The sequence below is a fragment of the Eptatretus burgeri genome, chromosome 11, assembly GCF_056783735.1.
Source record: "Eptatretus burgeri isolate ZD-2024b chromosome 11, Ebu_testis_v1, whole genome shotgun sequence".
NCBI lineage: Eukaryota > Metazoa > Chordata > Myxini > Myxiniformes > Myxinidae > Eptatretus > Eptatretus burgeri.
The window spans coordinates 88,175,224-88,203,223 of record NC_140971.1 but is presented as its reverse complement, the minus strand read 5'-3'; the positions used below and the strand labels follow the sequence as shown (position 1 = coordinate 88,203,223).

General features: G+C 44.1%; 2 long non-coding RNA genes across 2 annotated transcripts in view; one reads left to right on the top strand and one right to left on the bottom strand.

Moving 5' to 3' along the window:
- The window catches only part of LOC147017572 (uncharacterized), a 152,719-nt gene that overhangs the window by 13,662 nt on the left and 111,057 nt on the right, over window positions 1-28,000 (bottom strand). The window contains exons 2-3 of the long non-coding RNA XR_015049551.1: window positions 13,134-13,228; window positions 12,679-12,799 (exon numbers count right to left, since the gene is read on the bottom strand). This is a non-coding gene — a long non-coding RNA (uncharacterized LOC147017572). The remainder of the gene's footprint in view (window positions 1-12,678; window positions 12,800-13,133; window positions 13,229-28,000) is intronic.
- On the top strand, window positions 2-7,874 carry LOC147017574 (uncharacterized). Its single transcript, XR_015049550.1, has 3 exons — window positions 2-1,022; window positions 5,855-5,936; window positions 6,624-7,874. It is a non-coding gene; the product is annotated as an uncharacterized LOC147017574 (long non-coding RNA).

Genomic DNA, 28,000 nt, shown 5'->3' with positions numbered 1-28,000 from the left:
TCTCAGTTGTAAACTTCAATGCGGTGATGCCGTACTGAGATGTTCAAAGAGGGAAAAACAATGTCGAAAGTGGTTGCTTTTTGAATGATTTCCAACATTTCTTGCGGTTTAAACCTTTTTCCAGTCAATGGAATGCAGTTCTGTTCGGAGGAGAATTGAGACTGTCCTTTTTGTACATGATGTGATTTCACAATTGTAATGGGAGCCATTGAATGTGCATAACCGTGTAATTATGTGACTTACATCTCCCTGGACACTTACCAGACAATCTTGTCCTTACATAGCAAAGTGTGCAACTGGTGATGCAGGTTGATAATGGGTTAAACCCCCTCTTCTCACTCTCCCCCCTTCCACACAATAGTATTCACATTGATCTCAGGCTCATGGAGAAGCTTGTAAATATATCCCATGCAGGACAAGAACCATAGTAGACATTCGTGTGCTATAACATGAATTGAAAGGATAGTGGTAGACAATGGACAAAACATACATGGCTTTTTGAACCTCGGTTTCCATTATCATGAGCTATCGGTTCAGATGGGAGCACTAAACAAGGCAACCTAGTTTATTTCCACACTTTCATTGCGCGATGGCCACCATACGGCTCCAGCCTGACCATCTACCATGTAAATGAAGGTGATTCATCGCAACACCTTTGTGACGTGTCCACTGTGTGGGTGTTTGCAAGTACAGGGCACTCTGCAAGATCTTTAAAAAAGCATGTAAAAGATGCTACATGTATATTCAAATTGGCTCAGGTCGGTGTGTGGGACAAGAGCCATGCTTTGGTGTGTGTGGGAGTGCAGGCCGGAAGGCTTTACTAGGACATAATGAATGTGCACAAAGGAATCATTTCTCAAAGGCTTTCCGGCCTGTTTCCTTTCTGCCTCCAAGCTCAGGCCTAGCCAAAGTGGATTAGCAGCTGTGATGGCAGGTTTTACTCTTGCAAGTTCCAGCAAACATTGACAGAGATTCATACGAAACAGGAACCTGAACACTCTTGGTGTCCGATCCTACAACAGGTACACAATGGTCAGCGAAGATCGACTGTACGTGTCTATCACTGAAAGATGTGAATTTCAAGTACATACCATTTCTAGGAATTTCAAAAGACTCTAGATTTGAAATCCCAATATCGCAATTTTTGAAATCCCAAAGCTAAATCTGGATATTGTCTTGTTCGTTAACTACGAAATTTTTGACTTTATAGTAATAATCGTGATAATAATAATAAAAAAATGATGATGGTCATTGTTATTATGGCAGGGTAGATGAGTATGTATGATTTCTGTTAATGTGTGGTTTCCTCTTCCTGTTAGCATCTTGCATCAGTTCCTGTCATTGCGGACCTGAGGCCGGAACAAGGCCACGACGGTGACAAAATTGGCCTGACAAACTCACAGAAAATAGCACAGATTTTTGTTCATGGTCATTTCGGCCAAAGCATCGTCATATCCACTTCTCACCCATCAAGTAGTTTTTTGACAATGGCCATGTTGCATTTGCTTACAAAACGCGCCATCGAGGACAGGTTTTGTTCATGTACATTTGGGAGTGCCATGACATTTCGGTCAAGGTGTCATCATGTCCGCATCTCACCCATCATGGAGTTTTTTTTTGATAATGGCCATGTTTTGGCAAGCAAATCCAACATTACTTTGATTAAAAAACTACTTGATGGGTGAGAAGTGGATATGACAGGAGGAAAACCACGGGGTAACCTTCCCGGTTAAGATTGCAGAAGTATTTGTTGAGGTGTTGATGAGGTGTCATCCACCATCTTGGGTTGTTAACCTGAAGCGGTCCCTTCTGGTGGGTGCCTGGAATGTCCGATCCCTAAAAGAGGATGATCACCTGTCTCTGTTATCATCTGAGCTCAAGTGTTTGAACATCAGCATTGCAGCTCTCTCTGAGGTTCGTAGACCAGATTGCGGCGAGATCATGGTGGGTGGTTACACCGACTATTGGTCTAGTCACTCTGATGGTTACCATGCCCAAGGAGTTGCTGTAGCTGTGTCCAATAAGTTGAATCCAATGATAATTGAGGTAACACCGGTCAACGAGCATATTATGAGATTAAGGATTCGTCACTCCTTCGGTGTCGTTTCCCTGGTATCTGAATATGCTCCGACTGAGGCGAGTGATCTCACCGTGAAGGATGCATTCTACGCCACACTCGAGTCTGTGGTTGATCAGTGCCCCAGACGAGATACACTTCTAGTCTTGGGGGATTTCAATGCATCAACTGGAACTGATAGGGACTATTTATGAAACATGTGTTGGTCCCCATGGGTCTGGAACTATGAACCTGAATAGCACTAACTTCCTTGACTTTGCAAGAAGTCATGGACTTCGGGTGGCCGGTTCATGGTTTCAGCGCCCACAAGCTCATCGCTGGACTTGGTATTCCAACGCTGGCGGTGTGGCAAAGGAGATTGACCATGTCCTCATTGACGGTCGTTGGAGGATGATCCAGAACTGCAGGGTCTACCGGAGTGCTCAGTTCCTCAATACTGACCCCAGGCTTGTTGTAGCAACTCTGAAGTTGCAGCATAAATCCGGGAGAATGGTACCATCCCAGCCTCAGCTGGATGTTGGCAAGCTCAAGGATTAGAGATGACTGAGGAGTTTGCGAACAGGCTGAGTGGGGATTTGGGGGGGGGGGGGGTCTTGGTGCTTTGTGGAATCCTGAAGTATTGTGGAGTGCCTTCAAGACCACCACCCTTTATGTTACCGGTGGATGTCTTGGAACTCACCAGAGGGTGAAGAAGAATTTTGTCTCTGAAGGGACACTGGTTACCATTGATCAGAGTCTATGAGCATGGATGCCATTGCATGGCAGTGCTGAGCTGTTCAGGGAGCTGAAGCAGAAAACTACATGTGCACTAAGGGTGGACAAGGAGGCCTATGTGCGAGGAATCTATGAGGGGGTTGAGCATCACCTGTGATGAAGTGATTCTTGTCCTGCTGACAGGGTTATTTGCGCATTGCGTTCCTCCAAGCCCATCCATCGGTGTACTACAGTGAGACTGGAGGGTGGTAAACTCTTGATAGAGGAGTCTGAAGTGAAGGCCCGCTGGGCCGGATACTTTGAGCGGTTGTACCGTGCTGATCCACCAGCTGTCGAGTTGGATGTCAGGGGTGTTACTATCCCAATTGCCGACCCTCCAATCAACTGTGGTCCACCTTTGCTTGTGGAAACACAGGCTGCGGTGAACCGGTTGAAATGGGGTAAAGCTCCAGGGATCTGTGGCATCCACGCTGAACTTCAAGGCTGGTGGGAAAGCTGTACTCATGTTGATGCATGTAGCTTTGTGCTTTGCCTGGAACACAGGCATCATCCCAACTGACTGGAAGAGGGGCCTTGTTGTTCCTCCCTGGAAAGGGAAGGGTGATCGTCAGGACTGCAACAACTACCGAGGGGTGACGCTGCTCTCATTTCCGGGCAACGTTTTTGCTCGGATAATTCTTGATCGGGTTCGCCACCATCTGCTTGAGCACCAGCATCCAGAGCAGTCAGGCTTTACACCAAAGAAGTCAACGATTGACCGTATCCTTGCTCTTCAGGTCCTCACTGAACGCAGACAATTGTTCAGCAGGGGCTGCTTGCAGCCTATGTTGATCTCTGTAAAGCGTATGATTCAGTGTATCGGAATGCCCCCTGGAGGATTCTTGGTCTTCGTGGGGAGCCACCAAACCTAATCGATCTGATGTCTGAACTGTAGTCTGGTACTGAGAGTGCTGTGAGATGTGGTGGTACCATCTCTGATATATTTATAATTGTCACTGGAGTTTGTCAAGGGGGGGGCGGGGTGTACCCACACTTTTCAGTGCTTGTATGGACTGGGTTCTGGGGAGGATGTCGGAGCGATCAAGCTGTCGTGCATCGTTTGGGAATGTCAAGATCTCTGACCTTGATTTTGCAGATGATGCAGTCATCTTTGTGGAGACTTTGGATATCCTTTTGTGGGCCCATGAGATGCTGAATGAGGAGTCGGAGCCACTGGGATTATGGGTTTCCTGGGTCAAAACTAAGATTCAGGCTTTCAATGACATCTTGGATGCTGCTATTTTGTCTGTGCCTGGTTGGGGTGAGGATGTTAAGGTTACGGAGAGATTCACTTCCCTCGGCAGTGATATTCATGTCTCTGCTGGCTGTGAGCCAGAGGTCAATAGACATCTGGGTCAGGCCTGGGGAGTCATGGATTCACTGGATCATGCGGTGTGGTGCTGCCGGTACCTGTACAGGAGGATGAAAGTCCGAGTCTTCAGGTCCTTGGTGCTTTCAGTCTTGCTCTACGGATGTGAGACTTGGACTCTGACCAAGGATCTGAGATGTAGACAATTCCTTTGGTACCAGGTCACTTCATAGAATACTTGGCTATCGCTGGTCAGATTTTGTGTCCAAAAAGGGGTTGCTGAGAGTGACTCAAATGAGATTTGTTACCTGCATAGTCTCTGAGCGTCAGCTGCGGCTGTACGCTGATCCTGCTCAACAGATTCTCTCAGGGAAGGATTCTCGTGAGTGGAGGAGGCCAATGGACCGACCACCTACCTTGTGGTTGCAGCAGGTTGATCAGCATCAAGGAGATGGGGGTGGGCCAGGCATTTGCCTGGAGGATGGCCAGATGGAGGCCCCTGGAGTACTGGTGTAAAGTGGATGCAGCAACGTGCTGCTCCAGTGCATGCTCCCATACCTGACCTGCCAAGCTGGATTTGCTTGCCAAACACGCCATCGAGGACAGGTTTTGTTCATGCTCATTTGGGAATGCCATGACATTTTGGCCAAAGTGTCGTCATATCCACAACTCCCACATCAAGTCGTTTTTTGATCATGGCCATGTTGGATTTGCTTGCCAATCTCGCTGAAATTGGACAGGTTTTGTTCATGCTCATTTGGGAGTGCCATGACATTTCAGCTAGAGTATCGTCATGTCCACATCTCACTCATCAAGTAGTTTTTCGATAATGGCCGTGTCGGATTTGCTTGCCAAACACGCCATCGTACAAATGGTGAGACTCATTACTGCCACATACTAAAAAATCCCATATTCTTCTTTTTTAAAAATGTGTGACCCGCACAATATATTTTTTTTACTCAAACCAAACTGCAGTGACCAACCAGCACGACCATAGGAATGTGGCAGGTTGTCATTGCAGACACAGCTTTGCCATCGTTTGCGAAGTCATCATTGCTGGTGGGGCTGACAGGATGGCTGACAGATACGTACACTCACTTTTGAGCTATCTTTCCTGGCTTTGACTCTTGTCCCAGCGATAAGTCTCATCCTCACGTTTCACAGACATGGCGAGGCATCAATGTGTGTGCTGTCCCTCGGATCGACATGAAAACTGGGCATCCCATGTTCTGGTATTAGTTGGTGCAGACATAGAATATGTCACGGCGTCTTTCATGAAGAATAGGCGAGCTTTCGCCGACACCCTGAACAAATACCAAATTCCTGCCCTAACATACATGGGGTACTAATCTTCAGCACAGCTGCACCCCAGCAAATTTTTATGAAAGAGGACCTTTTTCTGATAGACATTTTTTTTTAAATATGGCTGCTGTTGCTGGTATCGTACTAGTTTGCAGTGACTCCACATCGAGATCCTATCTTTAAAGAAACACAATGTGCCTCTGTACTAAGTTTCATGCTTTTACATTTAAACGCACTATCCGAACACGTATTGATTCGACTAATATGCTTCCCCTCTTTGAAATGGATCGCCTCCTTCTCATTGGTCACCCCAAGTTTTCTATGAGTCCAAAAGCATTGGTTGTTATTGATATTGATCCCGGTGAAGCCGGAGCACAAGAAAGATCTTTTGTTCCGTTCTATATTGTTTCCAGGCCAGTCTGTTTCATACAAATTGCTTTACGGCCTCCATCCATCTCCTCTCAATGCTTTAGATCCACCATCTGCTGCTTGGGGGTAATGTACATTCTTCTGATTCTTTTCTTGTTTGTCGCTGTCATTGCACAAGTCACCAGCACTTTTGTCTCTTTTGCATTCTCCTTTGTGTAACTACTTGCTTTCTATTCTCTCTCTTTGGTCTCTGCACCTCTGCAGTTTTTACATCAAGGTATTCATCAGAACCTGTTGCTTTTTTTTGGTCGTGATTTCATGTTTTTCTTGTTTATGTGAAATGTGCATTATGTTTTTGTCTCCTCCGTTCCGTGATTGTGAAACCAGGAGGCTGAATTCAGAATTGAATCCCTCTCCACTATGCATTCGCTAACAGCATTTATTAACATGCGTGATATGTTTCATTGGCATGTCGTATTGATGACATCATATGATATTCACAACACAGTAACGTATAGATTTAATTGATGTTTCACTTGATCCAGTATTGTTAACATACATAATGTGATGTGTTGATGATATCTCATAATATCATGAATTTATTGATTTATTTTATAATCGTTTTAATTTGTTTGCTTTTTTATTGACATATCATCGATTTGTATGTGTTTTCCCCATTTCATGTTTATGTTGTGCACATGTGAAATATTGGGCTTGGCAGGCCAGCTCAGAAGGAGCGTATTCACCTTTGAGCTGTCGAGTCTGCGTACAATTCCCAACACGACCATAAACTGTCGTCCGGGTGTTTCGCAGGCAAGGCAATGAATGAAGAAGTGTGCCGCCCTTCCAAGTAATGATAAGCCGGGTGTGTCATCTCACAAGAATCTTCCTGTGGACAATTAAAGATTACAGTGTCCTTCCCAAGAGTAGGGCATTGTGTGCTGGAATCCTGGCCAAATTCATGCCCTAACCTGTAACCTCTGTGACAGAGTGGAGACCCTGCCATGGTTTGTTCTCAGTCCACAACATCCATATGTTGAGCACTTCAATGCTCTGTGAGAATGGTCTTCACCCTAATGCTCATTCACGTGGGCCTATCTTACAGGCTTTGTAATGTGACATGCCTGTTTATAATATCAGCAACACACAAAACGAATAAAGAACAAGTAAATGAGATATAAAATGTCATCGGCCCCGTTGCTTTAGTAATTTTGCTATCTGGAGTTGAGGCAAGCCTATTTTAATGTACAACTAAAATGGCCGCCAGTCTACCAGTCATCTATCTTTGATCAGATCACAAAATAAAGTGAGGTGCACGTGTAGTCAATCATGTACTGTGCTTGTGCCAAGTTTGAACAAAATCGGACTGTGCATGTCTGAGAAATGGTTGGGGACAAATTTAAGTAACAAAATGGCCACCAGTTGGCCTTCTTGGATCTAATCTTGAAAAAAAAATAAATGGACGTGCATATGTAATTTCTCATTCATTATCTGTGTACCAAGTTTTAACAACATCGGTAAGTGCATGTCCAAGAAATGGTTGAGGACGTGTTCAACATCAGGTTTTTTACAAATAAAATGGCGACTAGTTAGCCATCTGAGTTCTGATCTTGAAACAATATGACGTGCATATGTAAACCATCATTCTTTATCTGTGTGCCATTTTTGAACAACATCAGTAAATGCATGTCCGAGAAATGGTTGAGGACATGTTCAACATCAGGTTTTTTTTACAAATAAAATGGCCACCAGTTAGCCATCTTAGTTCTGATCTTGAAACAATATGACGTGCATATGTAAACCATCATTCTTTATATGTGTGCCATTTTTGAACAACATCAGTAAATGCATGTCCGAGAAATGGTTGGGGATATGTTTGACACCGGATTTTTCTTTCATAATTAAAATTGCCGCCAGTCGGCCATCTTGGATCTGATGTCGAAAAAGAATGACGTGCTTATGTATACCAACATTTGTTGTCTTTGTGTCAAGTACGAATAAAATCGGTCCATCCATGTTCGAGATATGGTCGTGGACGCACGAACGCACACACAGACACGAAAATCGAGACCAAATCCATAAGCCTCTGTTTTGGACTAAGTTCAACAGAGGCTAAAAATCACTCACTGAGTGACACTTGGTGAAATGGAATGCCACTCGCTAGAGCGTATATGTCCACCTAGCTGAACAGTTTACGTTTGGTATCCCAATGATAGGTCAGATCTGAATCCGGACCTTCACGAAAATCAAATTAGCTTGTTATTGTCACCTAATCAACTGGAGCCTGGTGTTGGCTCAGTAGTTAGGGTGGTGGCTTGGGATCTTAGAGTCCTGAGTTCAAGCCCCGTCGGCTGCTGAATTAATATACCAGGGGGTTGACTCAGCCTGTCATCCTTCCGAGGTCGGTGAAATGAGTACCAGTTCCAGTGTGTGTACTGGTAGAGGGGCACTGCATCAGCGACACAGTCACACCTCAAGAAATGATAGCTACCCCGGCAGCTAAACTGCCATACGACCACACACACCGAACCAACTCATCCACCGAATTTTGTCATGACTTGTCTACAGCGTTCTGAGATATCATGCTATACATATATTTTTGGCCTTCTCAGCCTGAATTTACAATGGATTGAATTTAATTTTTTGTCACCGATCTACACAAAATACCAAATAATATCAAAGTGAAAACATGTTTTTTGGAAATTTTTCAATTTAATAAGAAAGGAAAAGCTGAAATGTCTTGCATCAATAAGTATTCAACCCCTTTGCTATGATACTCCAAATTGAGCTCAGGTGCATCCAATTTCCTTTGCTCATCTTTTGGATGTCTCAACAACTTGATTGGAGTCCACCTGTGGCCAATTAAATTGGTTGGACATGATTTAGAAAGAAACACACCTTTCTATATTAGGTCCCGCAGTAGACAGTACATGTTAGAGTTGACAACTCTATCATGAAGTCCAAGGAGCTGTCTGTAGAACTCTGAGATAGAATTGTGAGGAGGTATAGATCTGGGAAGGGTATAAAACAATTTCTAGAGTGTTGAGAGTTCCGAAGAGCACATTGAGCTCCATCATTCGGAAATGGAAAGAATATGGAAGTACCCAGACTCTTCGGAGAGCTGGCCGTCCGACCAAACTGAGCTAATGGGCAAGAATGACCTTGGTCGGGGAGGTGATGAAGAACGCAATGACCACAAGGACAAAACTACAGAGTTCCTTGGTTGAGATGGAGAACCTACCAGAAGGAAAACAGTCTCTGCAGCACTTCACAAATCTAGGCTTAATGGGAGAGTGGCCAGGCAGAAGCCAATCCTGAGAAAGGCATATGGCTGCATGCCTGGAGTTTGCAAAAAAGCATGTGAAAGACTCTGAGAGAATGAGACAAAAGATTCTGTGGTCTGTTGAGACGAAAACTGAACTCTTTGGCCTGAATGCAAAGCACTGCATCTGGTGGAAACCAAATACAGCTCATCGCCCATCTAACACCATCCTCACTGTGAAGCATGGTGGTGGCAGCATCATGCTATGGGGATGCTTTTTAGCAGGATCGGCTGGGAGACTTGTAAGGATAGAACGAACAATGAATGGAGCCAAATACAGGCAAATCTCTGAGGAGAACCTGCTTCAGAGTGCAAAAGACCTTCAACTGCAGTGAGGACAATGTCCCCAAGCATACAGCTAAAACAACCCCGGGATGGCTTCGGAACAAGAACGTGAAAGTCCTTGAGTGACCCAGACAAAGCCCAGACTTGAATCCCATTGAGAATCTGTGGAAAGACTTGAAGATTGCTGTTCACCGACACTTCCCATCCAACTTAATGGAGCTTGAGCAAATCTACAAGGAAGAATGGGAGAAAATCCCCAAATCCAGATGTGTAAAGCTGATACAGGACAAAACACGCAAGAAGACTCGAAGCTGTCATCGCTGCCGAAGGCGCTTTATAAAGTATTGACTCAGGGGGTTGAATACTTATTGATGAAAGACATTTCAGCTTTTCATTTTTAATTAATTTGTAAACATTTCTAAAAAGATGTTTTCACTTTGTCATTATGGGGTATTTTGTGTGGATCGGTTAAAAAAAAAATTATTTAATCTATTTTAAATTCACTCCATAACACAACAAAACATGAAAAAGTCGAGGGGTGTGAATGCTTTCTGAAGGCACTAAAAGTGCATAAGTACGTACTATAAAAATATTTTTGCGTCTATAAAATGCATACGATTGAAACGTAAATCAATACCATAAAACTGAAAAGTTCTGCTTGTGTGCTGTATGAACATTAACCTACATCGTCAATGCATTGTCTACACACCACACAAAACAGAATTCCTTGGGGAGTGTGTGCGATCACTAATTGGTCTTTCAAGTTAATTTTTAGATTCCTTGGGGCAACTTGGAATGGGCATAGAAAAATATACTGATAAAAATGCAATGCATCTTACTCCTCCCCAACGAAATATATATTTATTCACATTATTCTCAGCCTAAATATCACCAATTTGTGCTTAAAGTTGCTCTATTGTTCAACAAAGCTAATCTCGAAACCACCTTAGCAAAATGCCTTGATAGTGGGGCAACTTGGCATAACAATTGTGCATTTTGTGAGGAAAGCACCAAATTTGGCACACTGGTAGCCTATCATATTATGAACAGATTTGGATATTGGGCCATCTCAAAATTTTTGATGGCAGTGGAAAATGGCTGCCACAGCCATCAGCGGCTGAATTTGAGATGGCCCAATATCCAAATCTGTTCATAATATGATAGGCTACTCGTGTGCCAAATTTGGTGCTTTCCTCACAAAATGCACAATTGTTATGCTATATTTAGCTAAGTTGCCCCACTATGAGCCATGTTTCCCCACAATGAAAAGAGTGATACAAATTAGTTTAAGCATCCTCACTGAATTGTCTATATGGTTCTGAGACTAGCTTTGTTAGTTTCACCCCAAGGGGGTGCGAGACTATTCTAACCAGTGTGACCACTCCTTGGCTTTTTTCTCAAGATCTTGGCTATTCGTTGTTCACCCCTTGGAGTCTTGGTTTTCTATAGGTTTTCTATGATCATCGCTTTTCCGAAACCTTGTGAATTCTTGGCTTTTTCGTTGGCTCACCTTGGCATTTATGAAAATGAGGAGTGGTCACACTGATTGTAACGTCCTTATCTGTCTGTATGTTTGTGTGTCTGTGTGTGTGTCCACATCTATCGAGTTGGGTTAAAAAAAATAAAAATCCCTAAAACTGCTTGTCTGATTGATGCGAAACTTTACTTTCTCCAAAACCGCTCAACCCAAAAAGAAAAGTGAAACTTGGCATAAGTCATCAACTTCCCATGGGATGTACAAGATGATAATGATGACATCATCAGTGAAGTAGTATTGCAGCCATAATTGGTTAAATCGAAATCCTTATCCGAAAAAAATCTGAAACTTCATTTTACTCATCTACGACATGACACAAGTGAAGTATTAAATTTATGATGTCATCGGTCACAATGTTTGGTGGCCATATTGGATTGAGAAAAAAAAATCTTCTCGAGAACCGCCCGACAAATCGATGCGAAACTTCATACATATGATCGACCAACCATGGGGAATATAGTTTGAAAGTTCGTTTTTCATATTAATCTTCATTGACATATTTAGTCTCAATGTGTACAAAAGTGGTAATTAAATATCCCAATAATCAATAAATATATGGATAATGGCAATGTACTGTATGTGACAATCGGGTGCATGGATGTTACAGGTATATGGGCCATAATATTAGTGGGCCATAATAGTGGCGTGTTCAGTCATCGATGGTATTTTTGTTCAGAATGAGCGTGCGAGATGAGACAATGTGCTCCACCGAGTGCCGTTATAATTGAGGAATGCCATCACATTTATGCTGAATTCACATTATGTTTGTCATGTAGTAGCTTATGTGGAGCATAATTGGAAGAAGGCATTACCTGTAAGTTCGGGGGCTGTTTACATCTTATATATTATTTCCGAGTTTGTGGTTTCGTGTCGCGCTATCTTCCACTTTGTTCTGCGCTCGAGTAACGTGATATTCGGCTTACATTATCTCAAAGACCATATGAGGTGCATGGTACAAAAAATAGTAAATAAAATGGTTCTGAAACAGTGAAATCGTATTCCACTTACTGCATTAAAGTAAAATTACTACTGATACTCTGCATCAGTTCCTTTCTCAAACACCCACCCCAACATGTCGCGCAGAACGCGGGTTATGCTCGTATTACATTAACTTGCAGGGCAAAGGGGAAGGTGTATTTAGAATTTAGGGAAAAATTTTTAAAAGAAAAGAAGGCATGAGCCGAGAGAAGGAAAAGGATGGTAGGTTGGAGATGGAAGCAAAGGAAAGAAACGGCGCATGTATAGGGAAAAGGGATCACTGGTGGTGGACGGGGGGAGGGGAGGGGGTTAAAATCTACCATATTAAGTGCACAGATGGCCCCGACAGCACAACGAGTTGATGAAAATACAACAACAACATGCGGTTCAGCTAGCTCATGTGGCTATCATAGCAAGTTCCGAACACTTTCATAATGCAGTAATCATAATCACAAGATATACAATGGATCACACTTTGTGCAGCCATACATGCCTAATGAGCCATGAATTTTTTATATTTTTTTTTTTTATAATTTAGCCATTAAAATATCTTCAACGTTTAAAAAAAGTTATACGTACAAATCAAAACTTGTACATTTGACATGGGGTATTTCTTTTTTCATATACAGCACATGGCTGCAGGATAGCATCATTGCCAGAGGGTGTGGCTGTGCTGCTAATGGAGCACCCTCTGTAGGTCAGGGCAGTAATTTTGTAATTCGTTCAGTGTGTCGGCGATAGCTCACCGACTCTTCACAGAGGACATCATGGGATCTTTAATGTCCACCAACTAATGCCAGCAGAGAGGACACCCAGTTTAGCTTCCATCTTTGAAGGGACAGCACAAACATTGATGAATCAACCTGCCTGGGAAACACAGGGATGATAGTTTATATCTCAGCCAAGATTCAAACCCAGGCGAGACAACTTAGAGGAGAGTGTGTGTACCCCTAGGCCATCATGCTAGCCCGTTAAGAGTAGAGACGGCATGACGTGATAGTGAAAGAACATTTTGGGTGAGGACTAGATAGCTTTGGTATAAGAGAGGTGGGAGGGTTTGTGGAATTAAAGTGTGGAAAATATCAGAGGAAGGGATGGGACATGAGATGGAATGATGATGAGGTGCACTGGAGGAAGAGAGGGATTAGATTGGCACAGGAAAGAGTTTCCACAGGTGGGACGAAAGAAAAGACAAGGTTACCAAGGATCGGGGTAGTGCTTGGACTTCAGGAAGTTAACAAGGATTGTGATGTGGTTCCTGAATGTATCCTGGTCGAGTTCATGATGGGAGGAGGCCTGAAAAGGCAAGAAATGCAAAACGAGATGAGATGCGACAGAATTCGGAGAAAACATCAACCTATATGCAGCAACAGAAAAATCAGGAGCTTATTCTTCAACTTCATTCTAAGTGATGCTAAGGATGGACAGATGTCTCAATAGCATCTGCAATTGGGATGTGGGCCCCAGTTTGTGTGTTTGTCCTATTTGAGGTTACATTGGAAATGTGGCTTCCCAAAGAGAGATCATGGCTGATGGTCAGGTCAGGTCAGGTGTGGGAGTATGTGCAGGAGCAGCGCATCACCACATCCACCACATCCACTCCAGGGGCTTCCATATGGCCATCCCTCTATGCAGATGCATGGCCCTTTCCCACCTCCTTAAGATGCTGATAAACCTGCTGGAATGATGAGGTACGAAGGTCGGCCCAGTGGCCTCCTTCACTCATGAGGCACCCTCGCTGAGAGAATCTAGTTGAGTCGGATCAGCATTAGGAACTCGAGCCACATGTCAATACAGCCTCAGCTGATGCTCACAGACTATAGAGGTCACAAATCTCATCTCAGTCTCTCTTCGCAGCCACTTTTTGGACACAAATTCTGACCAGCGATAGCCAAGGATTCCACGAAGAGATCTGGTAACAAAGGAGTTAAATCTTTGTCTCAGATCCTTGGTCAAACTCCAAGTCTCACATCCGTAGAGGAAGACTGGAAACACCAAGGACTTAAAAAGACTTGTCCTTTCGTCCTCCTGCATAGGTACCGACAGCGCCACGCCCCATGATCCAGTGAATCCATGACTCCCATGGCCCGACCCAGACGTCTGTCGACCTCTGGCGCATAATGTGCGGAGACATAAATATCACTGCCAATGTAAGTGAATCTCTCGTTGAGGTAAGACCTCAACAACCTCGCCACACACAGGCTCAGACAAGATAGTAGCATCCAAGATGTCACAAAAAAGCCTGGATCTTAGTTTTGATTCAGGAGACCTGTAATGCCAATGGCTCTGACTCTTCATTCAGCACGACAAGAGCCACATTAGGATATGCAAGGTCTCTGCAAAGATGACTGTATCATCTGCGAAATGTCAGTCAGAGATCTTGACATTCCAAAACAATGCACCGCAGCTTGATCTCTCCAACATCCTCCCCAGAATCAAGTCCATACAAGCACTGAAAAGTGTGGGGGCCAGTACACACCTCTGATGAACTCTAGTAACAACTGGAAATCAGTCAGAGATGGTACCACCACACCTCACAGCACTCTCAGTACCAGAGTACAATTCAGACATCAGATCGATCAATTTTGGTAGCACCCCACGAAGACCTAGATTCCTTCAGAGGGCATCCCGATTCACTGAATCGAACACTTTGCAAAGATCAACAAAGGCTGTTAGCAGCCCCTGCCGAAACTCTCGTCTGTGATCGGTGAGGACCCGAAGAGCAAGGATACGGTCAATCGTTGACTTCTTTGGTGTAAAGCCTGACTGCTCTGGGCACTGGTGCGGAAGCAGATTGTGGCGAACCCCATCAAGAACTAACTGAGCAAAGGCATTGCCCAGCCCTGAGAGCAAGGTCACCCCACGGTAGTTGTTGCAGTCCTGGCGATCACTCTTCCTTTTCTAGAGAGTGACAACAAGGCCCCCTCTTCCAGTCAGTTGGGATAAGTCCGTGGCCAAATGGGTTGTGAAGCTACCACGGATGCTGGAAAAAGAAATTACACCGAGCCAAGTCCTCATGTCCACAGCCGCGTTACCTACTCATTGGTATACAGTAACTACCTGAGCTGAGGTCTACACCTTCAGCACACACTCGTATCGCTGTTGAGCGGAACAGAGAGGGCAGCACTGGCGAACCTGCAGAGCCAATCAATGTAGTAGAAGCTTCCCATTTATCTATTACATATATCAATGGAATGTTGGATCAATGGAATGGAACAAACAACACAAACGTGTCCGATTTTAAAGATAACAACTATTTATTTACACACACAAGCAGGCAAACATCAAATCACATTTATAAGCAAGCAACAGCCATTTTTATTTTCACAGGTGCGTGTGGCTCTTCCTTTGTACTGTGATGATGGTAGTTGATCCTTTGTACTGTGCGTATATGTGAGGAGCGTTGTCCCGCATGATGAATGTAGAAATGCAGAAAGCAAGAATGTGGGAAGGTATTTCGATACCTGTCCGGAGGATGAATTGTCTCTAATGGTGAGGGACGGATGGTTGTTGGTGAATAATAAAAGAGGAAAGAGTCAGATCAAGTGTTGAGGGAGATGGATAGAGATGGACTGAAGGACGAGACCAAACCGACTGTGGGGTTGAAAGAAAAACCGATGGGATGAAGGAGGGGGAGGGGGGTGGTTATTGACTTGAGGTTTGGTGAAGTGGATTATTGGTGGATTGAGGAGATTAAAAGCGGGTATAGAATGGGAAGATCATACTGGGAATACACAGACTAACCTCAACGCATTTCCCCCCAAAACTCCTGGGCAAGGGGCAAAGGTCTACCAACCACATAAACTAATGAAATAACTCATACTGGGGAGCTCCACGTGTACATGAATGCTCTCCTCCTTGGGGTATATTTCCAAAACCATTAATGTATGCATATATATCAATAAAAAAACAAAGATCCACTAACATCTCTCACCTGTGAATGGAGCGAATGACCAATCAGCTCCCACCTAATCAATTCAACCAGGTGGCGAGGATTATATAAATAATATCGACTCCTTCCATGCTCTTCTCGCCAAAGAAAGCTGCATAAAACAACCATGAAAGGCTACCCAAGGTAAGAAACCATGAAAAGGCTACACAACAGCAAAGGGCAAACCAACAAATACAACAAAACACTACTCTCCCAATTTGCAACTGCTTAGAAAAAGCCGACTAAGCCTCAGGTGCCATTTTGTTCATGGTCCAGGAATGAAGAACACGTTGAACACGCATGGCCTAACAGTTGCACCAAGCAAAAGAGTCCATTACAGAACTACAATTTAAACCTTGAAAGACCGAGGAGTAGTGTGAGAGAATATCTGAGTAGGGACTCTATTTTATCCCCATTTTGACCCCAAAACTTATCGGCGAAGATGTCTTTTATCTTGTACCTTACCACTTATCGTGATTGTGCATTAATAAATCATTTTGAAGTTGTTTTGTGCCATTGTGAGTGAAGGCAATTCTGGAAGGAGATATATATTGTTGGAGCCAAGTATTTTTCTATGGGAGGAGAGGGGAGAGTGGGATGGGGGTTGGGGGGGGGGGCGGTGGGGATCAAGGGAAGCATCACTGAAAGGGGGGATTTGGGGGTGTCCAAAAACTGCCAAAAAAAGAGTCACATTTTGTGTGTGGCACCTTGATACATCACAACTAGGCGTCTATGCCCTGTATTACTGCAGCACTGAAAGTACAATAGGCCTTGTTATGTCACCTGATGGGTGTGATTGAGACTGTACTGCTGCATAGTGGTTTATTTTATGGAGGTCACATATTTAGTGTGAAGACCACAGCTTGCAAAGTGAAGACAACAGAGAGGAACATGACGAATGAAAATTGGAAAACATTTCTGCCTCAAACAATTGTGTTTGAATATCTGTTCTGGTTTACGCACCCAACCCATCTTCACATCTTGTTTCTGCCTCCTCCCAACTGCACTCCTCCCTCCTCTCAGTCTTTCTTTTTCCTCTCCCCCTTCTTTCCTCTGCTCCTCACACTTACAATCCCCGTAGATCATGGTCTAATGAATTCCGTCACAACATGGATAGGACAACCAGAACTGGTAAACGGCACCTGTCAGCAGAATGGCATCTGGCGGCCTGTCAACGACACACGGCTTCCTTCATAAAAAGTGCCACAAACAGAGGAGGCAAAGTCAAAGAAGTCCTTTGGGGGAGGCTCGTAAAATGTTTATGTATTTTGGAAGGACAACCGAGATCACTCATCACACGGCATAATGAAGGAACGCTGGCTGCATATAAATGTGCGGCTGTTTGTCGGTGCCTTGCAACACCTGCGTTGTACAAGGAAGGGTACAAGATCTAGAAATAATGCATCTTGCATGCTCAAAGTTGGTGGGAGCTGGAGCTTAAGCAGCAAGTTAGAAATCCTGATTGCAATGAACTCCAGCGCACTAAGTGTATAGTTTGCTTGAGATAGAAATAAATGAATGATAGTTTGAAAGAGGGGCTGTGGAGTAAAGGAAAAAGGACAAAAAGAGGACTTCTATACAAAAACAAATAAATAAATACTGGTTGAAAGATGGGGAGGGGGCAATGTGGGTTTGCTCATTAAATACCAGCCTAGAGAACCTCCGCTACATCCTTCAAGAGGTTTGGATGGCTGCACCCTGGAACCCATAAGCATTGCTTGAGGGCTGGACAGTGCAATAGGAGGAGGAATAGATAGATAGATGCAATGACGTTCAGACAGAAGACACCACTCATGACTGTGGCTGGTCACCAAGCCAAGGATGGCTGAAAATATAATAACATCACATACAAGAAGAGGTAAGTTTATGAAGTAGGATACAAAATGGTGGGAAACACCCCTTACTCCTCTTTCCCCATGCACCCCCAGACATGCCTGCACACCCTTCTTCCTTCACTCCGATCTGTTCCAAAGCTTCTGTTGCTATTCCTCCACCATTCTCATTCTCTGAATGTCTCTCTCTCTCTCTCTCTTAGTCTTCACCCCAACCACTCACCCTGTGCATGAATAAGTAAGAGATGGATGGCTCAACCCAAAGATAAAAACAAGACGTTTCATGTAACGGGAAGATTTCTGCGTCTCGCACAGAAACAACATGGAAATTGGAAAGGTAATAACAGGCAATAATCTAACCCTCTGGCAGGGCAACATGCTGGAACTTCGTTGGAACTCTTCTGCAAAGGGGGAACCAAAACCCTCTCTCAATGGGCAGAGATATTAATTCAAACCAGATGTCCTGACCGTGTCCCACAGCGTTCCTCTGAAGTTCCTGAAATGTTCCCATGAGGTTGACACGTGAGTGACCCAGGGTCGCGAGGTGAAGTGGCCGGGGAGAATTTGCAGTTTCTAGAGCTTTAAGGGATGAGATTCTCCTGAGCTGCACCCTCTTTGATGGAGTCGCTCTCGATCATTGCCTTCGAGTGACAAAGTGACGCAGATAACGCGTGTGGAGCACGCAGCGAGACCATTTCAGGTGATGTTTGGAGAGTGCTTACCTCTGTAAGAGCCTGATAATCAAAGTACTTACTCCTTACGATATATATATATAAAAAATGAATGCACTGCTTGCTTTTCTGGATTTAGATTACGATAATCTGGCTCTGGATGCGAGCACAACATCAGCACATCCATTAGGACATGGGAGCAATGCTTCAGTGAAAATTCAAACGATTATAATCGTTTCTTTCCGACGCATTTTCAAATGTTCTCCCTTTAATCAGGTGTTTCACAGGCAGTGAGTTCGGAGGTCACACGAGCAACTCAGTGGGAGCGGATAGGAATTGCGTTGAGTCGTCCGTCCCATCTGCTGGCACAAGGTTAGTGGCTCCTCAATCCCTTTCGAAAACAATGGACCATTGTGTGAAAGTCCTTTGTCTAATTAAAAACAATATTTTTTAAATGCCTTCCTCTTCAAGGGATGCTGCACCAGTTGCGCAGCCGTGCCTCCATAAATGATGCAACGAGCAGCCTGGTGCTGCATTACACATGTGAGAAGAGAGCGAATTTTAGGCAACATTTAATTAGCTTTATCTCCATGAGGAGGGATATATTGAGATATTACCATGATGGAACTAATTGTACCCAGGTAGGAGATAAACAGAAGTAAATCGGAAGAACTCTACATCAACTACAGTTAACTGTAGTAATGCTTAGTTAACTAGAAAGGCGCTCGGTGGGGCGCATACCTCCGCCAAGCTGAACAGTTTACGTTGTGTATCCCACTGCTCGGCACGAACCAAGATCAAATCGGCTTGTTCTTGTCACCTACCCAATCTAATGAAAACAATATAATCTGCTTGTTCTTGCCATCTAACCAGAATCATCCACTAAGTTTTATCATTGTCACTTCACAACGTTTTGAGAAATAATGCTATATATTGTTTATGGCCCTATCTCTCAATGATGAAGAATCACTGAAAAATTTATATAATTCTCATATCAGGATCTTTCCCAAAATCTAATCAATTCTTCCTTATCACCGCCCCGACTCATCCACCAATTTTCATCTAAATCCATCAATAACCTTTTGAGATATTGTGATTATATATATATATATATATATGTATATATATATATATATATATATATATATGTATATATATATATATATAATGGTGTACCACTTTTGCAAAAGTAGTTGCTGGAATGAAGCACTATGTGCCTATCGATTGCACTAGTGAAGTTAGGTGATCGACCAAAGTTTGAAAATTTTCCCGGCTTTTTTGATCACGGGCCGGCATTTTGAATTTTCAGGAAAAATCCATATTTTTGGAAATAATATTGATTTTTGAATGTTTTAAAAAATATATTTTTCTGTGTTTAGATGGCCAAATGCACTTCAGTAGGCATCATTATGATAGTAAGTACCCGTAAATATTATTCACAAACTTGCCCCGACATTTTGAGAAGGGGTTGCCATTTTGGAAATTCAGTGAAAATCGTTTTTTTGTGTATATCTAATGAAATATATATATTTTTAATTCTTTGTGTACTTGCAGATAAACCTTGACTGACCAATGGTCAGGGCTCCTGTGGCTATGTGGGACAAGTTCGCCAGTTACAGGAAATTTTGCGAAAGTGCTAATTCTTTGCGTGTCGTAAATGATCTTGCTGAAAGAGGAATTAAGCTAGTCAGGTCAGGTCAGGTATGGGAGCATGTGCCAGAACAGCGCGTCGCTGCGTCCACTTTCCGCCGGTACTCCAGGGGCCTCCGTCTGGCCATCCTCCAGGCAGATGCCAGGCCCATCCCCATCTCCTTGAGATGATGGTCAACTTGCTGCAACCATGAGGCACGTGGTCGGCCCACTGGCCTCCTCCACTCATGAGACTCCCTCGCTGAGAGAATCTCGTGAGCACGATAAGCATCAGGTAAACGAGCCACATGTCCATACAGCTGCAACTGACGCTCACGGACCATGCAGATAACAAATCTCATCCGAGTCTCTCTCAGCAACCGCTCGTTGGACACAAAATCCGACCAGCGATAGCCAAGGATTCTCCGAAGACACCTGGTACCAAAGGAATTAAGTCTCCATCTCAGATCCTTGGTCAGAGTCCAAGTCTCGCACCCATAGAGCAAGACTGGAAGTACCAAGGACCTGAAGACTCGGACTTTCGTCCTCCCGCACAGGTACCGGCAGCGCCACACCCCATGATCCAGTGAATCCATGACTCCCCAGGCCCGACCCAGACGTCTATTGACCTCTGACTCGCAGCCAGCAGAGACATGAATATCACTGCCAAGGTAAGTGAATCTCTCCACGACCTCAACATCCTCACCACAAACAGACACAGACAGGACAGCAGCATCCAAGATGTCACCGAAAGCCTGGATCTTAGTTTTGACCCAAGAAACCCGTAATCCCAGCAGCTCCGACTCCTCATTCAGCACCTCGAGGGCCCCCAAAAGGATGTCTAAAGTCTCCGCAAAGATGACTGCATCGTCTGCAAAACCAAGGTCCGAGATCTTGACATTCCCAAACGATGCACCGCAACTTGATCTCTCCGACATCCTCCCAAAAATCCAGTCCATACAAGTGCTGAAAAGTGTGGGGGCAAGTACACATCCCTGACGAACTCCAGTAACAACTGGAAATAAGTCAGAGATGGTACCACCACACTTCACAGCACTCTCAGTACCAGAGTAGAGTTCAGACATCAGATCGATCAGTTTTGGTGGCACCCCACAAAGACCAAGAATCCTCCAGAGGACATCCCGATTCACTGAATCGAACACTTTACAGAGATCAGCATAGGCTGCAAGCAGCCCCTGCCGAAACTCTCGTCTGCGTTCGGTGAGGACACGAAGTGCAAGGATACGGTCAATCGTTGACCTCTTTGGTGTAAAGCCTGACTGCTCTGGACGCTGGTGCTCAAGCAGATGGTGGCGAACCCTATCGAGAATTAACCGAGCAAAGACCTTCCCCGGCACTGAGAGCAGCGTCACCCCTCGGTAGTTGTTGCAGTCTTGGCGATCACCCTTCCCTTTCCAGAGAGGGACAACAAGGCCCCTCTTCCAGTCAGTTGGGATGATGCCTGTGTTCCCGGCAGAGCACAAAACTGCATGCAACGACACGAGTGCAGCATTTCCACCAGCCTTGAGAAGTTCGGCATGGATACCACAAATCCCTGGAGCTTTGCCCCGTTTCAACTGGTTCACCGCAGCCCGTGTTTCCACAAGCGAAGGTGGACCACAGTTGATTCGTGGGTCAGCAACAGGGATTGTGTAACACCCTTGACGTCCAACTCGACAGCTGGGGGATCAGCCTGGTACAACCGCTCAAAGTAACCGGCCCAGCGGGCCTTCACTTCAGACTCCTCCGTCAAGAGCCTACCACTCTCTGCTCGAACTGCAGTGCTCCGAGGGATGGGCTTGGATGAACGTAATGCGCGAATTCCCCTGTAAGCGGGATGAGAATCACCTGTCCACAGGTGATGCTCTACCCCCTCACAGATTCCTTGCACATAGGCCTCCTTGTCCACCCTCAGTGCATGTACAGTTTTACGCCTCAGCTCTCTGAACAGCTCAGCTCTGCCATTCAGCCTGGCCCTGCGACTCTGGTCAATGGTATCCAGTGTCCCTTGAGAGACAAAATTCTTCTTTGCCCTGCGGTGAGTTCCAAGACATCCACCGGCAACATCAAGGACGGTGGTGTTGAAGGCGCTCCACAACTCTTCAGGACCCCCAAAGCACCCAGACCCCCCAAGTGTCCACTCAGCCTGTTCGCAAACTCCTCAGCTACTCTCTCATCCCTGAGCTTGGCAACATCCAGCCTAGGCTGGGATGGTACCATTCTCCAGGATTTAAGGTGCAGCTTTAGAGTTGCTACAACAAGCCTGTGGTCAGTATTGAGGAACTGAGCACTCCGGTAGACCCTGCAGTTCTGGATCATCCTCCAACGACCGTCAATGAGGACATGGTCAATCTCCTTTGCCACACTGCCAGCGTTGGAATACCAAGTCCAGCGATGAGCTTGTGGGCGCTGAAACCATGAACCAGCCACCCTAAGTCCATGACTTCTTGCAAAGTCAAGGAACTTAGTGCTATTCTGGTTCATAGTTCCTGACCCATGGGGACCAACACACACCTCATAACCATCCCTATCAGTTCCAGTCGATGCATTGAAATCCCCCAAGACTAGAAGTGTATCTCGTCTGGGGCACTGATCAACCACAGACTCGAGTGTGGCGTAGAATGCATCCTTCACGGTGAGATCACTCGCCTCAGTCGGAGCATAAACAGAGACCAGGGAAATGACACCTAAGGAGTGACGAATCCTTAATCTCATAATACGCTCGTTGACCGGTGTTACCTCAATTATCATTGGCGTCAGCTTATTGGACACAGCTACAGCAACTCCTTGGGTATGGTAACCATCAGAGCGACCAGACCAATAGTAGGTGTAACCACCCACCATTATCTCGCCGCAATCCGGTCTCCGAACCTCAGAGAGAGCTGCAATCCCGATGTCCAAACGCTTGAGCTCAGATGATAACAGAGACAGGTGATCATCCTCTCTTAGGGATAGGACATTCCAGGCACCCACCCGAAGGGACCGTCTCAGGTTAACCCAAGGAGACCGCCGTCTGGTGGACGACACCTTAAGCTAGTGTCTGACTTTATTCATATGTGCAATGATGAGAAACAACGTCAAGCATTGCTACAGTGCGTGGAAGAGCACAGGAAGCTTTACCCAGACTATACAAAACAAACGCTATGTTCTCTGTAAGATATCTGTGTGGTTGCTTGTTTGCTAGATTGTTATGTTGTCATATATGAAAACCATGTCGCTTAAAACATATTTGGTTGTTCTCATAATTCATTGATCATGCTCTCATTTGTCATTAAGAACGTCTTTATGAAAACGCTACTACTGATATTATGTAAATGCCTAACAATGTGCCGTGCAATAATTGCCAAAATATGGGATTTTCAGTGAAATTTCAAAATGGCAGCCCACGGTCAAAAAAGCCGGGAAAATTTTCAAACTTTGGTCGATCACCTACCTTCACTAGTGGAATTGATCGGCACATAGTGCTTCATTCCAGCAACTACTTTTGCAAAAGTGGTACACCCTAATATATATATATATATATATATATATATATATATATATATATATATATATTTGTTTTTATTTATTTGCATTTTTAATTTTATTATTTATTTATTTTTATGTATTTAAAAAATTATATTATCCGGATCTGGATCTTCACCAAAATCTAAACAATTCGTCCTTGTCACACACCTAACCTGTCCAGCAAATTTCATCTGAATCCGTCAATAAGTTATTGAGATATCGTGCTACACAAACAGACAAACAACGATGAAAACATAACCTCCATTGACCTTTGGGGGTGGAGGTAACTATCGTTCTACAGGGGTGTATTATTTCTGTAGTTAATGTAGTCGACAGTTCACTGCAGTAAGAATACATTAACTATCTCATCATACTACAGTGTATATAATTCGGTTGTGGGTTTGTTTAGTTGTTTGTTTGTGGTTTGACTCGTATGCATTCCGAAACCGCTGAACAGAGTTGGAAACTGGTGGTTGTACTGGATATTTGACTGGGTATGTTTTAGGAGGTAAAATAAACTACTCTAGTAAGAGTGAGTGAAATTGCAGTGATACTGTAGTAAGGTGAAGTAAGGCTATAATGGTACTGCAGTTAACTAAAGTATAACTATGGCGGTAATGTGGTGATCTGTAGTTGTATTGTAGTGAAGTGAAGTGTATTGTCATTTTCAGAGTGTATTATATTGTAGTACAAAGGAAGTCCAACTAAGTATTTGTCCAATCTACCAGTGTAGAACTAGTGGAATACAATTGTACTACAGTACATTTATAGTACTGTATAGAACTTTATAGTTACTATCGTATAACTACAAAATGTACTGCAGTAATATCATATTTAAACTGTCGTACTTTATAATTACCGTAGTAATCTACTATTACTGGAATACTCTTTCCTGGACAATAAAGTCCAAAATCAATTTGCTTCACAAATACAAATTCATGTGAAGGACCCAGATTTGAATGTGCTATTTTCACTCTTGCTTAGTCTATCGATATGGTGTTGATCTACATTGATAAAATTTTGATTCGTAAACTACAGCAGTCAGTGTCCCCCACTGAAAACGTCTGCTAATGTGGATGCCAGAAAAGCCAGGAGAGATGATGGGAGATGATTGTGCTTCGAGTCCCCACACATACAAGTAAATCCACAATTCTCTTTCATTCAATGTACTCATGGGCCCGTTGGTCTATTGGAACAAATATTCATTGCTCTTCACTGCCTTGTAGCATACCTGCCTGATGAAGTGCAGGAGTATGATCTCACCTGCTCACCAAAGCCCAGGGCGGCGATTATACAGTACGTTCGTTATTATTATTGCCAATGATACGACAACTATTATTGTTGTTAATATTATTATTAGTATTACTAATACATGCTTTGTTGCAATGTTATCATTCTGTTTTGTTATTTATTTTGTAATTAGAATGCCATGGCCATGGTTGCCAATTTGGCCATTTATCAGCCAAATTTGCCGATTTTGGCCTTTTTCGGTGTCGTTTGGCCGACAAGGAAAAAAGGTGCCGGCGAAATCATTTTTTGACCTTTTTGACCTTCATTCAATAACACTTAGCCTTTTCTATTTCCTGATGAAAGGCCAAATTGCTTTTTGCCATTTCTGGCCGGTTTGCGACTGCAGGTGTCCATAGCCAATCAGAACCAAGAGTCCCAAGCTCCCCTTTCCCACCTGTATGCGTAAGTTCCCCATGCACTAGCATAATGTCCGCGAGCGCTGGTGCTACTCGGTGCGCATGCACCTGATTGAGAGGTCAAGTGTCGCAATTGTGGTGTGCAATTCCAAATATGTGTGGCTGGAGTTAACTACTCCTCTTGTAACTACACATGTAACTCCTCCACATGTAATTGTAGGAGATAACTCCAATAATTACATGTGCACATGTGTGGCTGGAGTTAACTCCTTTATCTCAACACCATCACCAATCAAATACCAAGCCTCCATCAGCCACTCAACACAGTGAATTTGCACCCGTGTTTGCTCAAATTTGGGCAACTTGCCCTTCTCCGACAATTAATTTGCAATTGGTCACGAACTTTGACACAAATACAAAATTTTATGAGGGACCCTCGGCATCAAAAAGCTACATATATCCAACAAACAGTTTCAAATGGAGCACCTTGCCAAAATTAGAGCATTTAAATTGCATCAGATGTGGCAATACATGTAATTTTCTGCTCCCAGCTTGCCGGCTCGATGACAGAAGTGGACGCATAAGATCTTCCGGTTTCTTTCACGATGAGTCGGCGAGTTATTCTGGGCACCTGAACAAATTCCTGACAACCCATCAGCGACAACCTCAGTTCTCAGCGAATGGAGCATACCTGTGGGAACACATACCTGACTCCTCGTTCAATATGCAGACGAACCAACAGATGTATGCACCATCAATATTGTTCCTTTGTCCAAAATTGGACAGGACAACACAGGTGGTGCAGTTTCTCCTCACCTGAATGTGCAATCCTGTTTCATCATCTCCAGTGTACAGCATGTGTTTGTGGGTTTACATCATTGGTAAGAAGCGAGGCTGTGCCGCCGATCGGGCAAGAATTCCTGGAAATTGTTTAGGATGTCGGCGTTAACGCACCTACTCTTCAACGGAGGACATCGTGGGATCTTCAACATCCACCAGTAAACTTAAAGGTAAGTGCACAACTCTGCACAATCCTGGTATGTGCAATCCAACTTGTGCATTCTTCATCTTCTGGGATTTATACATTTCACATGATGTTTTCAACCTTCTTCCTCTCATTCTTTCATAGGCAGCATTTTAGCTCACCTGGACTTTCGTTCAGGTGAGCTTATACGATCGAGCAGTTGAACCCCCTAAAATAAGTATTTTCTCTCTTCTCCGAAACTACAGACACAATTTTGATGAAACTTGGCCACAACCTTTATCACCCTTGATGTATCCAAAGTGCATCAACTGCATCAAAATCTGTGCTTGTAAAGGGGTCTGTAGGGGGTGGGTGGGGGTGTTTGACCCCTCAAAATAGGTATTTGCTGTCTCCTCTAAAACTACACACACGATTTCGATGAAACTTGACCACAGCCTTCATCACCCGTAATGTACCAAAGTCTATCCATCCATCCATGAGGACCATACTCTGTGCAGAGTGTTGGTGCTGCCTAAGCAGTCTCCTTGGCTATTGGGCACAATCCTGGACAGGTCGCCACTCCGACACAGGATCCCAGCATGCTGGCACCGATTTTGTCGACCTCGGAAGGATGACAGGCAGTCAATTCAGGACAGGCGGTCCTATGATTTTCTTTGCTGGGGTGCACCTGTGCCACTGATGCAGTAATGAAACGGAAGACCAAGAAGGAACCCAAAGAAGTAAAGAACAAAGATGGACTCATCAGGAGGAACCTGAATAGGATTTAGGTTTCAGCCGCTACTCCACAACCCTCAAACCCATCCAGGTGCAGCCAAGTGAGCCTGAGAAGAAAAAAAAAACTGCAAGAATTCACTTCTCCTTCGAGAGATAGATAACAAAAGAGAAGAATGGAGAGTAAAAGAGATGAAAGAGAGGAAAAAGCAAGATTTAGAATGAATAAAGAAAATTGTAAAAAAATAAAATAAAGAATGGGAAAGAAATATGAAAGGAACAAAGAAAAAAAAGACCTTCGGAAGAACCCGGACAGACAGATTTCACCAGTTACTCTTCAAGCTCAACGCAGCATCAAGTACAAGCCACCAGAGGTCCTCAGTTAGAGTTAGAGCAGGAATGCTGGCAATAGCTCTCCTGCTCCTTGTAAACGACAACCTGGGATCTTTAGTGTCCACCAACTAATGTTGGCAGATGGGACACCCAGTTTAACGCCCATGCGGGGGACGGCGCACACATTGATCATCGCCCTGCCTGCAAAACACCACGATGAGAGTTTATCGCTGGGCCGAGATTCGAACCAAGGTTAGACAGCAGAGAGGTGACTGTGAATATTTCTCGGCTATCCTGCAAACCTTTTCAACCTTGATTTGTTGGATATGCAATATTCACTTTGACAATGAATTTCAGACGTAAGTTGGACCAGAATATAACTGAACTTGATGTATGGATTGATAATTTAAACGTCAGGATTGAACTTCACACGTCGAAGCCCCTGTGTCTGTTCCTTTAAAACCTGCCACTTCCACCTGGGTTGTGACCTTTTTTTTCCTGTTGTTGACCTTGCCTTCTGCAAAATAATTTTGATGGTGCCTGTCAAGAGACAGAGAGTTTTCAGTGATTTTTCAGTGATTTTTCTTTTGGCAGCTCCTCGAGCTCTGAAGTGCACTTCACGAGTCCAGAAATAGCAAGGCAGGTACGTGAAGCACAATCGTGCTGTCTTTAACATGTGAAGTGCGATAGTGTTCACTTCCATAGGTTGTTGTGTGAACTGTACTGTAAATGTATGATTTTTCCCCAACCAGTGCTCGAGGAGCTGAGCGTAAAAGAAATGTTTTAACCCGAGCGGTCCTCATATTATAACTTGAATGGTTAT